Raw genomic sequence first — 19912 nt, 5'->3', positions numbered from 1 at the left:
GTGCAGAATTCATGTGTCCTGCATAATTTTTATTTTTCCCACAGAAAATACATTCTGCCCAAAAAGTGCTGCAGTTCCTTTCTGCCTTTTGCCCACCAGAAGTTGCTCTGGCATCAGAACAGCTAGCAGCATGAACTCAGCCAGCTGTTCTGGCACCACAGAGGCCTCTAGTTAGCAAAAGGAAGAACTCCAGCACTTCTGGGGCAGAATGTATTTTCTCTGGGGGAAAAAAAAAAAATCTGTATGCGCACAGTTGCACAGAATTCTCCCAAGAGTAGAAGTGCATCACAGCACCTTAACCATGAAGTCAGGTTAGGACAGAGTGGGGCACGCAGGGCTGCAGTGGGAGGTCACGGACTGGGGTTCAGAATGACTAGTGGGAGAGGGGGAACACATTGGGGCGTAGGCTCAGGAGCCTGTGGGGTGACAGCGTTGAGCCAGGGGCTGAATGGGAGTGGGAGTGCAAGGTCACATGGGGAGGGAGGCTGCAGGGACACATGGTAATAGGGAAGAGGCTGCAGAGACCCACGGGGGTGTGGGAACAGGGGCACATGTGCCTGACTGAATGAGAGAGGCTTGGGCTCAGACAGGGTCTGCATAGAGGAGGCTTCCCAACTCCTTCACAATCCCACCTCTCTCTCCCCACCCCAAAAATCTGATCCATCCTTCTCCCACCCATACCCAATAACCCTCCAGGTTCACTCTCCCTCTCTCAGGTCCTCCATTACCCCTGACTCCCCCAAGCCTTTGCACTGCTTCTGACAGGTGAAGGAAATACAATTATGTAGTGTAATTTAAATAACTCAAAGTTCTGTATTAATGTGCCTAGTAAGGAATCTGTCAAAAAAAATTACTAGAATCTTTTTATTTGGTCTGTATTGTTATGAACATACTTGCTGAGAGATATTTTGAAATAAATTACCAAAATAATTGAAACCGGCATGATTATATTGTATTTTGACAAAATATGCAGAATTTTAAAATATAGTGCTCAGAATTTTTAATTTTTTTGGTGCAGAATTCCCCCAGGAGTAAATGGAGTAGGAAGGTTTATGAATGCAAAATCTAAGGCCCAATTATGACTCATTAATTGACGAGAACTAAACCCAGGAATCTGATAAACACACTCCACAACCCTATACAATCATTCTCATGCCACATCAATACCGTCCTCCAGATCAAAGTAGGACACGAGTGGCCAACCTGTGGCTCCGGAATCACATGCAGCTCTTCAGAAGTTAATATGCAGCTCCTTGTACAGGCACCAACTCCGAGGCTGGAGCTACAAGTGCCAACTTTCTAGTGTGCCAAGGGGTACTCAGTGCTCAACCCCTGGCTCTGCCACAGGCCCTGGCCGCACTCCACCCCTTCCTGCACCCTCCCCTGAGCCTGCTATGTCCTCGCTCCTTCCTGTTCCTGCCCCAGAGCCTCCCGCACGCCATGAAACAGCTGATTGGGAGGGAGGGGCGCTGATTGGCAGGGCTACCAGTGGGTTGAAGGTTCGGGGGGGGGGGGGGGAGTTGATGAGAGGCTGCTGATGTATTACTGTGGCTCTTTGGCAATGTACATTGGTAAATTCTGGCTCCTGCTCAGGCTGGCCACCCCTGAAGGAGGAATACATTCATAAACTGGGCCAATATTTATTCCCACAATAAAGTGCCACAACAAACAGGATTGCTGATAGTTCTGGGTAGAATGGTCTACAGTACTAGCAGAATCGTACCGTAGACCAGTGGTTCTCCAACTTTCTTTTCGGGGGACCACTTGAAAATTTCTGAGGGTCTCGGCGGACCACTTAATGATCTTTCCAAATGTTGTTTGTACCACTAGTTAAGTATTGTAAGCGCTTTGGATAAAAAGCTCTATATAAAAAAAAACCCTTAACATTTTGTGGTCTACAAATAAAAGTGCACAACTCATATTTTAATATCAGTAGTCTTATCTTTCTAATGAGATAGATGTGCCTTCTCTCCTCCGCTGAGGCAGCCCCCGAGCTGGGACTGGGAAGGAGGCAAGGTCTCTCCCTCTCCCCCCGAGTGCGGCAGCCTCTGAGCTGGGGCTAGGAAGGATGGGGTCTCTTCCCTCTTCCCCCCTCCCACACCGCAGCAGCCTCTGAGCTGGGGCTAGGAAGGAGGGGGTCTCTCCCCTGCCACAGCAGCCACAGAGCTGAGCTCCCCGGCAGCCACAGCCCTGCAGCTGGGGAAAGACTTCTCTTTCTCTGGCCGCCACAGCCCTGCACATCCCACATTCCCCTCTTTTCACCCCACTGCCCCCTCCCACCTACCCCTTATTCCCCCCAAGGCCACCAACTCCCCTTACATGTTGTTCTTCTCCAGGGTCCAGGACCCTAATTAGTGGAGCCACACCTGCACGGCTCCACTAATTAGGTGGGTGGCCCTTCATTCTCCTGTGTGCGACTGCCCAGGCGTGCACCTTAGAGGGAACTATCCACGGACCACCTGAATGGAGCTCGCGGACCACTGGTGGTCCATGGACCACAGTTTGAGAACCTCTGCCATAGACAATTGCACACTCACAAAAAGGAATCTCTCAAACATCTAGGGCTCAACCTGGCAAAGATTTATTGTGCACTTCACTTCAAGCTCAGTGACAATTCCTATTGACTAAGGCCCCTAATCCTGCAAGCTGATTTGCATGGAGACACACAGAACTATAAACTAGGAGAGCGAACAAACAGTGAAATCCCAGAGAAATGACTAATCAATATAACTCAGGAGCTAAGTTAGATAATCATACCTCAGCAGTTTCTAAAGTACTTTACTGAATTGTATATTATTAAAGCAGTTTGTGAAATAAAACTGATTATTCATATGAATCTCACTGGTATTGACTGATATTTATTTAGGCTAAAATAAAAATTACCCCTGTTTTGGCCATTGCTAGAACTCAAAATTAACAAAAACTTTACAAACATTTAAAAACACCTGAATTGAGTATGAGTGCCCCCATAATCAATCAGATATGGTCCCCAAAAAACTGTCCTATGTCAATAAATCATTTGTATTGTGGTAGCATCAAAAAACTCCAGTTAGGATTAGGCACCAAACATACATACAGAAAAATAAAAGCATGCTCTCCATTTTCACTGAAATGGAGGTCACTCAGTGGCTCACAGTATTATGTCCTACACCGTTTTCTATGGAAACTATTGTCTATCATGGTTTGAATTTTATAACTACAAATAAAAACCCAATAGCCTGCACCATATGTATAATTTCAGAGAAATTCCATTTTACCCCATTTTTTCTTAGCTTTCGGACTAGTTCAATATAGAATATTTTAACTCACTCATTTCACATTATTTTCTCTATTCACCATACCCAGGAACAAGAGTAAAACGGAATGAGATTCATGAAATGTACTACTAGTAGAGTATTAATAACAGGCCAAACCCATGACATGCAGTTAAGTCAGTAGAACTACATACATGGATAGTACTAGCAGGTTCTGGCCCCCAAATATTTACTACATGTTTTATTGTCCACTTGGGACATTAAAGTTAAGGGTTAACATTAGCATAATAAATTTATTTTCAGGATTTTAATATCAGATCATCAGAATTACAGCTAAATAATCTGATTAAGTTGTGAAAAGTGAAAGTGTGATTTTGAATATTACAAGACAGAAAAATATTAATTAGCAAATGAATGATCAAACTTTATGTATGTAGCGGAAAGGGAGTTTCTGAATGTAGTCTTAAAATGGTTTTAAAGAAGGCCACTAGCATTTTGCATCATGCCCAACACAAACAAATTAAATTAAAAGCTATTATTACAGGATATTCAGATATGTATATAAATGTGACTGATAGGAGAGGACTAACCAGTCTGAAGTTATTTGTACATAAGCAAAAAAAAGGATTTCTATTTGAAGGTGGAAATTTTCATTCTAGTCTAAATGATTTGCACTGTGTAGCCCAGATACTTTGGAGATGCATTTTTAAACACTAATTTTAAACATGTTTTTTTGGCCAGACAAAAGCAGAGCATATAGAGCAGTGTTATGAAGACATTCTAAACCTCAGCACACTGACAATAAAGAAACTCCCCAGCACTATGACAATTAGAGCTACTCTGATGGCCATTAGAGTGTCAATGTTTGCCAACGGTTACTATGCAATGGTATCCAACTAATCCAACATCACTACAGTTTCCCCCCTATGTGTTACCTTTATTTTTTCTTTTGACTAACAAGTACTGACTTTTTAATGGCTTCTAATGTTTCAATTTTTTTTTTTTTTTTAAATTGAGGGTGGAAGGAAACAGGAATTCAAGAGTTACTACATAAAGGATACAAGAGGGTAGCATAAAAGGAAATTAAAATATGAAGTACTCAGAACGCAAATAAATTAATAAGCAATCCTGAAACTCTTGGATATCGTTAGCTGCATTTAGGTACAATCTTATAAACCAGATGTGCTGCAGTAGTTAGGCAAAAATGTAATGTTTGGAAGAATTTTAGCCTTAACTGTTAGTTTCCACTTTTGTGGGTTTAAGTCAAACTCTTAATGTTACTCTCATGTAATCTGTAATTTTCTTTTATGTCCACGAACAAATTACAATATAGCCTTCGGAGGATTAAGAAATTCCTGGTCTCTATAGGGTTTCATAGTTTTATTTATTTAAACTAAACATATGGCATATGGGGATTTAGGAAAGAAACTTTGTCATCACACAGAAATAATGTCTAAGAGAAAAATGCAAAACTGCTGGTGTACAAATATTCTCTATACTTTACCAAAAAGGAAAATTTAACATCATCACACCTTATAGAATAGGCAAGGAATTAGCTTTATTTTCTCCAATCTTATGTGACAAATGCATTTCATTCCTCCAGGTAGGAGCTCACAGTGAAAATGAGGTTTAGATTATTATACATTTCTAACTAAGCAGATGGAGAGATGCTGGGAGAAGGGAAGGGGGAAAATAAAATAAAATAATAATAATAAAAAAAAGACAGGACAACACAAAAATAAAAAAGGGAAAAAAGTGCAAAGTGAAAGTCTTTCTAGTGCTTTATGGAATATATACACAATGTCAGTACATAAAACAGGAATGCTGAGAGCTTTTATTGAAAGCCAGATCAATAAAATAAAAGGAAGACTGCCTTAAAGCTAAATTAGAAAAATGAGTAAATCAAGTGTGGTAACAGTTCAATGTCAGATACATCACAATATAGAGAGGTGTTTAGGGATTCAACCAGGAGGGTGGAGTCAATGTTACAGAAGTCTTTTCCACCCATCCTCATAACTAACTTCAGTATTTTCATGTTTAGTCTAGGAAAAGCCTTCTCAAGACACTTTACAGCTAGATATCACAGCAGCTAGAAGAAAAAGTTTTTTTCAGTATAACCCGAGAATGAATTAAAACCAGTAGGTATACCAGTAGTACACTCCATTCTGATACAAGAGGCAGTTTTTGGTTTAGTTTACGTTACTTGGAAAGAGGTTTAAGCTAAAAAAGAAAAGCACCCTTATTCCAGAATAGGAATGTCCTCAGAGGGCTTAGACAGATACAACTATCCCAATGTAACTGGTAAAACTTTCCTGCGTTGGTGAGGCCTGAGCAGTCTCAATGATCACAGGGGGACAATTTTCAGAGTAGCAGCCATGTTAGTCTGTATTCGCAAAAAGAAAAGGAGTACTTGTGGCACCTTAGAGACTAACAAATTTATTCGAGCATAAGCTTTCGTGAGCTACAGTTCACTTCATCGGATGCATTGAAATGAAATCAAAATACATTTTGTTTTTAAAAGAAAAGAGGGTGAATGGCGTCTCAGCTTGGTACTGCCTCACCCTATTTATAGGCAAATGGTGAGTTCAAAGCCTAAAATACATTTTGCAGCATGCGGGACGCACAAACTATAATAAAAGGGGGGAAAAGGACACCAACGCAGAGCCCAGTGGACATGAAGGACCCTCTCCTTCAACCACCCAAATACGTGTGCGTTATTCCCCCCCCCCCCACACACACACACACACCCTACTTCTGCTTGCCTCATCCACCTGCTATAGTTTGAAATAAACGCGTCAACGCTTTGGGGATGTGACTGCCCACCTATTCGCTTAATGACAGGTTTCAGAGTAGCAGCCGTGTTAGTCTGTATTCGCAAAAAGAAAAAGGAGGACTTGTGGCACCTTAGAGACTAACACATTTATTAGAGCAGAAGCTTTCGTGAGCTAGTGAGCTGTAGCCCACGAAAGCTTATGCGCTAATAAATGTGTTAGTCTCCAAGGTGCCACAAGTCCTCCTTTTCTATTCGCTTAAGTGTTTGTGCGGTGCTAGCTCCGCAGGTGCCCCAGGAGAGCAGACCAGGCCTTGCGGCCCCCGCGTACGCGGGGAGGGGGAGCAGACTGCGCCCTGCAGCCCCCCGCCCCACCCCCGAATGTACCGGGGGGAAAGACACGGGTTAGCCCCGCATTCCCCACCCAAAGCCCAGTGAAGTGGCGGGGGGGAGGGGAGGAAAGCAGCCCAGTGCGCTGGTCGCCCCCCGCCTCCAGAGCGAATGAGGCGTGGGGGGGAAGCCCGGTGCCGGCGGGGGAGGCTGGACTCCGCGGCGGCGGGGGCGGGGGCAGCTCGCAGGGAAGAGCGGAGCCGTAGCCTGGTCGGCGCCCACATGTCCCAGCGCCCACCCGCACGGTCTCCCGGGGCAACGCAAGCGGCGACTCGGGCCCCAAGCCGCCTCTCCCCGCGCGGGGCGCAGGGACCTCGCCCGCCCGCCTCTCTCCTTACCCGAGCCGCTGTGCTCCGCCGGCAGCAGGAAGCCGCACCAACGCCTCCCCCCGCGCGCGACGGCGGCCCCAGCGCCCGCCCAGCCAAGGGGGCGTGGCGCACACTGCTCCACCCCCTCCGCCTAGTGGCCTATCACAGCCTCCCAGGCCGCCATGGGCGGGCACTTCGCCCCCAGCCCCGCCTCCTCGCTCCTGGCAGACGGGGCCGCGGGTTCCCACTTTCCCCCTCACCGAGCTAACCGGCCGACAGCGGGCGCTGGGACCAACCCAACCCGGGGGGGCGGGGGAAGACCAGGCCCCGGGACCCTCCCCAAACCCAGCGTAAGGGAGCGGAACAAGCTCGGAGACCCCCCCCCCTCCCAACTGGTACTGGAAACCCCAAACCCCAGTGTAAAGGGGGGACACGCACTGGGACCCCCCCATCCCAGTGTAAGGTGGGGAAACAGGCCCTGGGACCCCTCAGCCCCAGTGTAAGCGGAGGAGTAAACCACGCACTGACCCAGTCTTCTCAGGCAATATTCCCTCCGCTTTTCCATAATAGCGGCTACCTGCATCATGGCCGGTACCATTTCATTGCATAGCTTATCACCTCATCTCACCCAGCACCCACAAAGCATTCCCACTGTGGCAGCGCAAAGCAGTTGTTCTTCTCTCTGCCCCATTGGCCATCGTTCCGACCCGTACGTCATGGCTGACCTAACCTTCTTTTTATTTTTATTTTTTTTTTTTTTTAGTTTTCCTTGCATATTCTCGCCGCGGAGAATTCCCATCCGCTCCCTCCATTTGCATCCCGTGCTGTTCCTGTGACTTCTAACATCCGCAGTCAGATTTCCATCAGGGCTCAACACTGAACCAAGATATTTAAATTGTTGCACAGACTTTACAAACGTCACAGTTGTATTCTATCCCGATAAAAACTGTAGTGAAGTCAAGACCTATGGCTGGTACTGGAGTAGTTCTAATGGATAAGGGAAGGCAAGATTTGGGATGCCTGTTTTGGGGCTATGTATGATGGTGGGGCAGGAAGGTGCGATCTGCTGCTAAATGGATTCTCTAGCCTAGCGTTTCTCAAACTGGGGCTCCCAGCCCAAAAGGAGGGTTGCGAGAGTGACAGATGCTGGACAGGTGCCCAGCTCTGAAGGCAGCGCTGCCACCAGCAATAGCACAGAGGTAAAGGTGGCAATTGCATATCAAGCCACCCTAACTTCTGCGCTGCTGGTGGCGGTGGCTCTGCCTTCAGAGCTAGGCCTTCCATGACAACTAGTCCGTTTTGATTGTGTCACTTCCCTAAGCAATGGCTTTGTTGTCATGGAATGTGACCCTTGTGTAGCATATTTGTAAGCAGGGTTTGAATGAATTCCCCCCCCCCCCCCCCGACCGCTAGCTGGGCGGGGGAGAGACTTCAGGAGCAGACTGTATTTACATAAACACATCTACTCTGCTTAGATATCCAGCAGATAGAGCAGTGTTGCTCAAAGTAATCCACTTTGGCTGGTGTTAGATTACAGATCACTTGCAGGGGTAGTGAAATGCTGTTATCAGTGTTGTTGTTGTCGGTATTGTATGAATAAAGGGGAGCAGAACTGTGCTTAACCTGTCCCAAATGAGGGGGATCACCTTCAGCTGAAAGAATCTTGTTAAGCTAGGGGCTTGAATGCCAGAGCCCTGTGAAAGTAAGAGGGGTGGGGACAGGTATCCTAGCCAGGAAATGTGGACACTCCCAAAGGGTCCCCAGCCTGGTTTAACCTATTCCTCCCCACTGTTCAAAGATAGAGCTAAAGAGGCTTCATGAGGAGCATTTTTGTTATGTAAATGAGCTCAGATGAGAGGTGAAATTGCTTCTGATGGGGCAGTGTTTCTGCCCAGCCTGCAAAGAGCTGAAAATCACTAAGAAACTGACCTGCAGAAGTCACAGCAGAGAGGCCGGTGGCAGCAGAAGGTGACTGACAGTGGGCTGGCGAGGTGGCCAGGCAGTGAGCCAGAGCAAGTGCTCAGCTGGCAGAGCAAGCAAGGTGCCCTTTTCCTTGGGTGAGAGCTGAACTGACACACATATGCACATCTGAACCCCGGGGTCTTCACTGACAAAGGAAACCACTCTGAGTGGTAAAAAAGCCCCAAAAACAGAAAATACTCATTTTTCTTTGGCATTTGGATTTACTTACTCTGGCTCAGAAGATATTCAAGTCCCCAGTGTGCTTTGTGCAGTGAAGTTTGGGCAATAACAGCCTAAAACCAAATGAAATTCAGTGACTTGTATATGTTGAATTTTTTAAAAGAAATCTTCATGAACTTGAGCAACAAAAAACTGTTATACATAAATCAGCAACTGTGACAGCCAAAACTCTGGAGGCATCTTATGGTGTTTCTCTTTTAATCACCAGGGCAAAAAAGTCTCTCTTATTCTTCCTGCGGCTAAACAAATATGTGAGATTATGTTTGGCAAAGATTCTGCCACTCAGCTGAGCTCCATTCCACTATGAAATGATACAATGAGTTGTCATACTGACAATATGTCCAATGACATATGAGAGCAAGTGATAGAAAGGATTAACAAGAGCAAGTTCTTTTCCTTACAGGCTGATGAATCCACCAATGTTTCAGAAGCAGCACAGTTACTGGTCTATGTTCGGTACATTTGAGAAAACACAGGTAAAGAAGACTTTCTCTTCTGCAAGGCACTGCGGACATATACTATGTAAGAGGAAATATTTAAGCTCCTTTATAATGGGGTAACACATTAACTGGAACAGCTGTGTAGGAATCTGCACTGATGCTGCAAAAGCTATGCCTGGTACCAAGCGTGGACTTCTAGGCAGACTTACAGAAGTGGACCCAGAAGCCTAGTGGACACTGAATGATTCACAGGGAGGCTCTTGCTAGCATGAACATGGATCCTTATCTTAAATCAATTTTGAATCAAGCTGTAGCAATTGTTATTTTTATTAAAGCAAAGCCACTGAATTCACAAACTTTTTAAAAGTCTCTTTGGAGAAATGGGATTGGAACATCAGCACTTATTACTGCACACAGAGGTTTGCTGGCTGACACAGGAAAGGGTTCTAACTCATCTGTTTGAACTGAGAGATGCAGTGCGTTTTTTTCTGACTGAAGTGGATTCCTCTCTGCCAGAGCATTTAAGTAACATCAAATGGTTGGTAGCACTCGCATATCTAGCAGGCATTTTTGATTGTTTAAATTCATTGAATGAGTCACTACAAGGAAAATAAACTAACATTCTCAAACTCAATGACAAAATTAATGCCTTTACTAAAAAACTGGATCTCTTGAAGTCACAGGTCAACAACAAAAATTTTCAAATATTTTCAACATTGAACAATCTCCTGGAATTCTCATCCAATGATGTCAGTATAGGGGATATACAAGAACATGTAACTGAACATGCCTCTACACTCTGAGCCCAGTTTTTGAAATATTTTACTGATTGTGACCTAACCTCCTTTAATTGGATAAGGAATCTATTTGACTGCCAGTTATCTCCTAATAAAACTCTCACCTGGAAAACTCAAGAGGAATTGATTGACATCTCATGTGATTCCGTTCTGAAGTAGCAATTCCAATCCCAGCCTCTGGCTGACTTCTGAGTTTCTCTCAAAGCAGCCTATACCCAAATCTCAACTGCAGCAAGTAAAGTGCTTCTCCCATTTCCAACCACTTACTTATGCAAATCTGGCTTTTCAGCTTTGATGTACTTAAAGAATAAATACTGGGCAAAAGTGATGTAAAGATATCAGTTCCCTGGATTAAAATAATTGTGTCCTTAAAGAAGCAGCACGTTCGCATTAAGTATCCAGAAACTTGTTTGTATATAGTTGCATATAAAGCCACAGTCCTTGGGACAATGTTATGATTATTGCCAAAATCACTGGAAAAGGCTTCCAGCTCCCCAAACTGTGTCCTGTTGTTTATTCCCCTCCACCCCCGCAAAAAAACCCTGTATTTCTTAAATGTCCACATATTTATTCCTGAAAACTGTTGCTTTACAGTTTTTGAAAGGCTTCAGCATCTTTGACTGCAGGGATAATGATTACATGCTTCATTTAGTGCTCTTATGAGTATGTACAGTAATTTCCTATCACTTTTTGGGGTGGGGTCATCAGAGCCTGAAATATTTTCAAAGGGAAGCCCAACAAAAAAAGTTTGAGAACCCCTGCTCTAGCCTTTCATCCACATAAAGGCAGTATGCTAGGTTGCTGAAGCTACTTTAACTCTACTTGCTTTGCCACATCATGGCCATGGGTGAACTTTTCTTTTAAAACCCCAGATTTCTCCAGTATCTAACTAGAATACATGAGATGAATGTAGGGGATAGGAATAGATACTAAGAGGATATCCACATAATGCATACTTAGTGGTCCCCATCACCATGGTGTCTAAGCTCCTTATAATCTTTAATGAGTTTGTCCTCACAACACCCTTCTGAGGCAAGAAAGTACTATTACTCACATTTTACAGACAGGGAAGTGGGGCACAGGAAGGCCAAGATCACACAAAAAGCAGGAAATTGAACCCTGGTTTTTCAAGTCTTAGGCTAGGACCATAACCACTGAACCATTCTTCTGTATTAAGTTTAAGACCTTGACATTAAGAGAACTACATTAAACTCTAACCACTAGCCAAGCAACAGATACAAAATGATATCAGTATTAGAGAAGAATAAACACTTTGAATCTGACCAGTTGTCTCCAGCAGGCCTTTTGTGTCTCACCTAATACTGCTATTTTAAATCCAATACAGTGCTGGAAAGCGTTTTTTCCATTTAAGTCTTTATGCTTCAGAAGTGGTTTCAGACTTAGTGAAACCAATTTCCATTTACAATGTAATATTTTAGAGCCATTTTAACAATAAAGAAAATATTTTAAAATTGAATGCTCTTTTACTGAGATGGATGAATAAAATATACACGTATACTCAGTAATATGGGTCTGTTATAACGGAAGACAAATATATATTGTTTTAAATTGGAAATTGAATTAAAACAGAGATAACAGTAAAGAAGAAAACTGAAGAACCACAAGTAAATGTTAATATTGACAGTAAAGTTTAGATTTTGTTTATTGCACAGTTCATATTATAAACCTGTTAAAGGAAAAGGAGAAATATGTTTCCCTCTTGTTATTTTAATGAGTTGGTAAATGATTGACAATTATTTACCAATATACTATACATGCAAATGTGTTTCCATGGAAACACCCAAACTAGAATCTGCATAATGTCTATTGAACCATATTCTCAGATCATGTAATTTACTGTAATTCCATTAATTTATACCTGTTGAATATCAGGCACTTGGGCTTGGTCCTCATCTGGTGTAAAGTTGTATAGTTCCCTTGAAGGAAATTGAGTTATGCTGATTTACATCAGTTAAGTATCTAGTCCAGAGGCTTTATTATTGATATTTAACCAATTTTTCCCTTTTACTTCACATATCATCTAAAGAGAGCTCAACCCTGCTCACAATGGAATTACCAGGTTTGGACCTGACTGTTGCAATAGCTGCTCATACAGCTCAGTACACCGACCTTCAGAGCATAGTACAAAGGTTATTTTTTTAGGTAGGCCTTAGCTATTACTGCTGGCTTAATGTTCTCCCATGAATTAGAAACATCTAACCAATTTGAACTTGCACTTAAAACTTTATGGAAATCATAGGCATCTATGACGGGGTGTCCACCACCACATAAGGCAGAGTAGGTTAAATTAGGTCAATAAGGCTTATATTCTGCACCTGAAGGAGAGCCAGGGAAAAATAAACTAATGGAAGATAAAGTTCAGCTGGGAAGGAGCAGATTGGGCCTGTATAAAAGAATGAAGCTGAGAACAGAAGGGCGCTGGACTATGGGGACAGAGTTAAGGTTTATTTGGTGGGGTATTTGCTTAGGAGTTTGATGGATGACATATTAAAGCCAGGGTTTTCTATAAACTGTTGATTGGTTGCTGTGTACATGTATTTGACATAAATGTGGACTTCCTTATTTTTCATGTCTGGGTGGTGGTTGTACTTGAGCAACCTTTACTGTTGCAGAATATTTTGTTTGGGTGTTCAAATCAAGTAAGTTTAAGAACATGGTTTTCACCTTTGTACATAGAGGGTCATGCCATACCCTAATGACTTGGGCCCCAATCTTGAAATTTTTAATTGCAAAGCACAGTCTCCAGATTCCTTCAAAGAAGAGAACAAAAATTAACCAATTTTGGGGAAGCGTGGAAACGTGCTTAGTTCAGGGAGGAGAAAAAAATGCCAAAAATTCACTGGAACCCTCTTCAAGTCCAAATATTAAATCCTCCTAAGCATACAACCTCACTGAAATCAATAGATAATGAAGACCTAAAGAAAAAATGTAAAACTCTGTATGTGCAGGAGGCAAGAAGTTGGAATGCTGTTGCAGAGACACAATAATATCAGTAAGGAAATAACACCTTTGAGTCATGATATTTCAGAATGGAGCAGCAAGGGAGTCACTTCTGACAGTGAGTGGTGAACTGATTGGAACAGCAGCACCGAAACACATTAGGTCACCTTCAGAGAACATGTTTTTTAGAGTGGAGATATTGGAACTAGAAAAAGAGCCTGTTCTAGATACTTCTAATTCCACAATGCTAGATTTCATCAGAAATTTGAATAATGTATCTAGTAAAGATTTAGAAAAGAACATATTAACAAGCAACTAATGAATGTGTAAGTGTCCACACATCCCGAAATGCAAAATCGAAGGAATTGCCACGGTGTGAAATCCAAATCAAGTGAATGCATGTATCCTGCTAGAGCTCTAACATTAGATACCTATCAGGAGAAGTTTGTGATGATACAGGTGCATTGGATAAAAAACTGTTGCTAGGAGATCTGGAAAGAGGAGAAAATCTCAGTCATTTGATGACACTCTAAATGGAGAGAGAAATCAGACTGAGAATACTGCAAAAAAAGATCCTGTTTTGGATTACGTTGTTTCTTCTGATGTGGTTTCAGAAAAGATAACCAACTCAGAAAGAAAAATTAAATCTCAACAGACTCCTGAATGGAATTCTTCCACCTTGAGTAACCAGGACATACAGGTTGGATCAAATCACAAGGGACCACCTAAAATTGAATCTGACAAAAATAAACAACTCCAAACTTTACCCCCATTCAGAAGAACATAATTTAAAAAGAGTCAATCTTATGCAGTCCCTGTTTTTCCCACTAGTTTGAAGAGTCAGGTAAAATATTCTTTACCAAAAAGACAGTTTATCCAACCTGTGGTAGCAATAAACAATAAAACCAACAGCAAAAAATACTTCAGTGGAAAAGGGAGGTGTACCCACAGCTTCTGGTGAAAGCAATGTGGGTCACTTGCTCACTTTCTGGAAGTAAAACTGAATGCAAGACAGCAAAATGTGTAAAAATGGAGCTCTGATGGAGAAGCTCTCTTGTGTATTCAAAGGATTAAACATGGAAAAATAGACAAATCAAATGAAAAACAAACAGGTTCTGATTTAGACAGCTCAGAGCTGAGAAACTTATGTTTAGATGTTTCCAGATCTACGGTTACAACTAAAGTTATGGGATTTCTCTTTAACCACACCAGCAAAGCAGATGCTAGTGCTTGCTCTTTAAGACAAGCAGATGTAGAACCCATCACTATTAGTAAGGACAGTTTGTTATCTAAAATAACATCTTTACAAACCCCCCAAAATGAAATCTTCCAAGATAATGCTAATAGAACAATTAATAGAACCTCAAAATCTCACCAACATGAAGAACAAATATTGTTATCAAACACAGAGATCACTTCACCTTGTAAAGATTATAAATATCCCTTAAAATCTGATGTAGTTTCCAAAGAATCAGAATAAGAGCAGAATATGCTTTCTCAAATACAAAATGAAGGCAAAAAGACAAAAAACAGAAGAGTCAGTGTCTACAAACATGAAGTATAACAAAAGTAATTTAGAAAACATACAGACATTAGAGCAAAATATTATCAATGTTCAGAAGAGTCCAAGTAACACTCGGAATGTTTTTGATGGTAATAATGAGAGCATTTTCGAGTCCCCATCCTACGTGAAAAAGTTTACTAAAACTATCAAAAATCTAGACATATCAATTTGTATAGCCCGTAAGAAGAAAGGCCAAAGCTTCCAAAGTCCCCCGCAATCCATTTTACAAGGTCTCCAATTCATGAAGACAATTTAGAGAAAGTATTTAATCTAGGGTTACCATATCTGAACATTCAAAAACAAAGCACTCCACGGGGGGGAAAGGGGTATTTGCTTGTGCCCCCCCGCCCCCAGCCCTGTCCCAATTCTGCCCTTTCCCTGCCCCCATTCCAACCTCTTCCCCAAAGTCCCTGCCCCAACTCCACCCCCTCCCTGCCCCATTGGACCCCTTCCCCAAATCCCTGCCCTGGTCCTGCCTCCTCCCCTGAGCACGCCGCATTCCCCCTCATCCCCCCTCACTCCCAGCTGCGCGAAACAGCTGTTTGCGGTGCAAGCGCTGGGAACTAGGGGGAAAAAGCGGGCACTCTCTCGAGTGATCAGAATTCACTTTCTTTCTCAAATGATCAACATTCACTCTCTTTCTTGAATGATCAACTCTTCTTTGGGGAAAAATAAGAATGGCAAAATCCCGGACGTTTTTAGATATTTAAAAATTCCTCCCGGATGGCGATTTAAGAACTAAAAGCCAGACATCTCCAGGAAAATACGGACATATGGTAACCCTAATTTAATCCCAGTGTGTTTAGTTTATTTTGGGAATGAAGAGAGAAAAAACACAGGATCCGATGAAGTGAGCTGTAGCTCACGAAAGCTTATGCTCAAATAAATTTGTTAGTCTCTAAGGTGCCATAAGTACTCCTTTTCTATTTTGCGAATACAGACTAACACGGCTGCTACTCTGAAACCTAGCATCAGCCTTGTAATTTAAAATACAATGGAGTCACATCTTACGTGGGGTTAGGTTCTAAAGTCAGCACATAAAGCGAAAATCGCGTATAGTCAAAATTACCCTTGAAAATCCCTTAAATCACCCATAAAGTACAGTATACTGTACATGGTTTTGTGTATACTGTACAACCCTGTACAGTAATATGTATAAATGTATAATGTATACAGTAACATACAGTATATAATAAAGAGTACATATGCAAAATATAATTTTACAGTACTGTATTTTTAATTACAGGAGTAATTACAGGGGGTCATCAGGGCTTGATGTTGCTCTAGGAGATGGAGGTGACAGAGAGCTTGGGTAATGGAGAGCAAGGCGTAGACGAAGTGGTTGGCTCTGGTTCAGCTCAAGAAATTGATTGCGTAGGCTCATCTGCTGCTGGTTGTTTTTCCTTGAAAAACATGGTGATCGGCAACTGTCACTGTTGTCTCTGAGCTGCTCAAACATTTATTGATACAGTCTCAAATCGTCCATAATACTATGTGTGATTTTGAGGCTTCATTCCATAGAGGGATCATATTCAGAAATTAAATCATTCAAGTGTTTCGCTGCTTGGAAGACTTGAGCAAATTTTTGAAGATTGCAACTTGCTGGCTCTTCCTGTTCATCGTCATCATCTTCATCTTCTGTAGATGATTTTATCAGTTCCTCTAACTCTTTGTTAGTCAATGTTTCTCTATGGCTGCATCAAATGAAGTGAGCTGTAGCTCACGAAAGCTTATGCTCTAATAAATTTGTTAGTCTCTAAGGTGCCGCAAGTACTCCTTTTCTTTTTCCTCAAGGATGTTGTTGAAGCCATCACCACCCACTTGCCTGGCCACCTGAACAATGCATTTCACTTCTTTGTCAATGGTCAGGAAACCCTTAAAATCATTCACATATTCTTTCCATAGGTTTTGCCAACATGCATTGACTGTTTCAGGCTTGATTGCACCCATTGCCTGTTTAATATAAGTGATGCAATTAGCAATGTTGAAGGACTTCCAACACTCCATCACATTAAGATTGGGATCAGCATCAGTGCTACGTATCCGTGAGAACGTAAGCCTCGTGAACGTGGCCTTGAAACAGCGAATCACGCCTTGGTCGAGAAGTTGGAGGATGATGCCACAGCTTGATGAATTTCTCTCTCTCGAATCTTGATGGCACTATATTCGTTGCAGTCATATTTATGCGCCAAGTTGAAGACTGACATACCATCTCTCAATAAGTCCAACACAGCCAGCTTTTCCTCCAGCGTTGGAACAGATAGCTGTTTCTTCGGTTGAGCACCAGATGAAGTAGTTGGCTTGCATTTAGGGGCAATGTTGTACGAAAAATACGTAGCTTTAAAGACTAGAATTACAATCAGTGCGGTGAGATGCTGACACTATGAGAGGCACGTGGGAACTGAGACTGACTGAGGGAACAGCAGATTCACGTCTCCCATCTCACGCTCACTCACATTCATTGAGTGGAATGGTGGGCGGAATCACCCGCACTATTTACAGGTATCTTTTTCTTTTTTTTTTTGCCGAGAGCGTATAGTAGAATTTGCATAAGTTAAACGCGCGCATGATGCGACTCACCTGTACAAAGCCTAGAAACTGAAGCCAGAGTCAGACCCAAGCGTGCGTCTACAGAACAAAGTACACTTTTCAAATTACTGAAGTCCAAAAGAGATTAACCTGCACTGATTCAGGAAGTAAATGGAAAAGAGAACAAGGATGGTAAAGATGGTGAAATTAAGCGGTTCCGTCTAGAAAAAGTACTGTCTTCTCAAGCTTGCTAATATTTACAACCAAAGAAAAGATATTTACTCCCTTTGTAACCTTAGTAAACACCATCAGAACAACTTTCACAGCTGACTCCTCAGGGATGCCTGCTTTATAACTTGATGCAGCCAGACCATTCAACATACCTCAAAGGTCTGAGACCCTGTCATATTCAAAAGTTCCAAGTCACATGGAAAAATATTTACAAACAGATGTCAAAAAAGGACTAAATTTACAAATGCCAAACTATGAAAGCACTGACAAAAATTTCTCAAGCTCATTAAAATCTAGCTGATATGAACCAAATGTCCCTGCTGGTTTATTAATGGGGAGTCATTTTCAGGAAACAGCTAAAATAAAATCCATCCCAGACCTGAACAGATGCTGATATATAGTGAAACAAACCTTCACAAGAATGGTACATAGTTAAAGCTGAATTCTGTATGAGAAACCAAATTTTGAAAGACCTCTATTCATCTGGAAGAAGGAGAACAGGAACTCACTAATATTTGAAGTGAAAATACTTCAGAAGAAAAAGAGTAATGTAAATTTGCTAAGCTTTCAATGACTAGTTAAATTAAACATGTAGTAAAGAATCTGCCAAATTGAGTTGTATGTGGAACCAGAAGGAGGTAGGAATTGTAATGCCATTTTTTGACAACAAAGAGGAAACGTATATTTGGCACAAGGCAGCAGACTTGTTTTCTAAAGGTAAATTGGAGCACAGGGCTAATTTATGAAGAACCTGGTTTCCAGGGAGTCCCTTTAATGTTAGAGCCTGGTGATTATCCTAATTTAGTGTTTTGGGAGAAGATGGAAGTATAGATTAGGTCCATGAGATAGACCCTTGAAAATTGATGGCCACAACGTTGAATCCATTGGTGAACCAAAGGTAATAATTTATGAGAACTCTCTCTTGGAGGGGAAATATATGAAACTGGAATCAGAAATACTCACACCTACTGAAGAAGAAAAGCAAAAAGAAATACTGGGAGAAAAGAAGACACTGCCATTGACATCAGTTAGGTCCATAAAAGTGTTGGGGGGCATTTGGATTGCTTACAAGAAATTAGTTTGCAGGTCATCATTTGCTGGAGGAAGGTGTGTACCAGGAATGGAAAGATTGGGGTGGTTACAGTGAAGAGCTAGTCACTGCAACATATTCTAGGAGATTGCACAAACCCCCATATGATCAGTGAAAAATACTTTGGGACTAAAGGTTCCAATATTGATGTTTTAGGAATTATTTCTAATTTGAGAGACACTTGGAATGGCTGAGGACACAATCCATAAATGTGTTAAATGGAGAGTGGGTTGTCTATGAGAATCCCGACTTTAAGGAGACCAATACATACTTGATAGAGGACTGTATCCCAGCACTGAGGCTTGGGCGAGCCATAAATTGTAAGATCTCTTCAGTTCAGTCCATAATTGTGGATACCATCAATAGCCAAATGGGGAAATTCAATGTCCAGTTATTTTCATAACCAGAATTCAAAGGTTACAGTCAAATATTTGAGAAAAACACCAATTATATTGATGTTTCATTTGCTATAACATCTTGAAAGACTTTGGGTGGCAGCTGGATTGCATATTATAAAGAAGATTTCTCTGGTAGTCAGTATGTGTTAGAAGAAGGAACCTATCCTAATTGTCTGCAATGGGATGTCCACCCCAAACAAGCCTTAAATCTCTATACGTTATACACATTAAGCTTTCTGAGCCAATCATAGTTCTCTTTGAAAAGGAAGATTTCAAGGGGAAGAAAATTGAATTTACTACAGAAATCTTAAATCTTCAATTCCAAGGATACAATCCTCAAATACCTTCAATTCAAGTTATTGGTGGAATGTGGGTAATCTATGAGTACAGTAATTATAGAAGGTGTCAGGTTCTGTTGTCACAAAATGAAATCCCAGATGTGTGTGAATTAAGTGGCTATCACCAAACAGGTTCTCTATATCCTTTATTACAGAAACATATATACTTCAGAATTTGAAATAAGGAAACTGGACCGTTTATGTCTACAGAGAGAAATATAGATTATTTGAATCTTCTCAGAGCACAGGTTACAGAAGATGCTAGGTCAGATGACCAGATCTGGGGTTATCAAGAGAGACTCATCAAAATGTAGGATGACTGACTATTTCTGCTTGACAGTTGTAGGAAATCTTATAAGGGAGTTTAAAAATTTAATTGAAATTATATAATAACATGAGGAAAGGGAATACTACCAGCATAAAGGAAGCAAGCAGTGGTTATACCAATAGGAGAACCTGGCAAATTACAAGACTGCTGCATATAGACCTATTGTCCTTATTATGGAAAGAATGATAAATGAGAGATTAGTTGCATATTTGGAAAAATGAAATTATAAACTGTGTCCTGGTTTCGGGAATGGAATATGCACAGTTCATAATATTGTAAGATTAGAAGCAAATAGAAAAAACCAGGAGGAAC

General features: G+C 41.8%; 1 protein-coding gene and 1 pseudogene across 6 annotated transcripts in view; one reads left to right on the top strand and one right to left on the bottom strand.

Moving 5' to 3' along the window:
* The window catches only part of CYRIA (CYFIP related Rac1 interactor A), an 83239-nt gene extending 76395 nt beyond the window's left edge, over positions 1-6844 (bottom strand). For 3 of the 6 annotated variants that reach the window (XM_038395158.2, XM_038395156.2, XM_038395167.2), the window contains exon 1: positions 6753-6842. The gene's annotated coding sequence lies outside the window, so the exon portion shown is untranslated. Of the gene's footprint in view, positions 1-6752 lie in introns of all 6 variants that reach the window. The other 3 variants (XM_038395148.2, XM_038395146.2, XM_038395174.2) reach the window with 2 other exon arrangements.
* A 462-nt stretch (positions 6845-7306) lies between these two features.
* Positions 7307-19662, top strand: LOC122459185 (annotated as a pseudogene).
* The last annotated feature ends 250 nt before the right edge of the window (positions 19663-19912 follow it).

The sequence above is a fragment of the Dermochelys coriacea genome, chromosome 3, assembly GCF_009764565.3.
Source record: "Dermochelys coriacea isolate rDerCor1 chromosome 3, rDerCor1.pri.v4, whole genome shotgun sequence".
In the NCBI taxonomy this organism is placed as follows: Eukaryota; Metazoa; Chordata; order Testudines; family Dermochelyidae; genus Dermochelys; species Dermochelys coriacea.
This window is presented reverse-complemented; position numbering and strand designations above follow the sequence as displayed.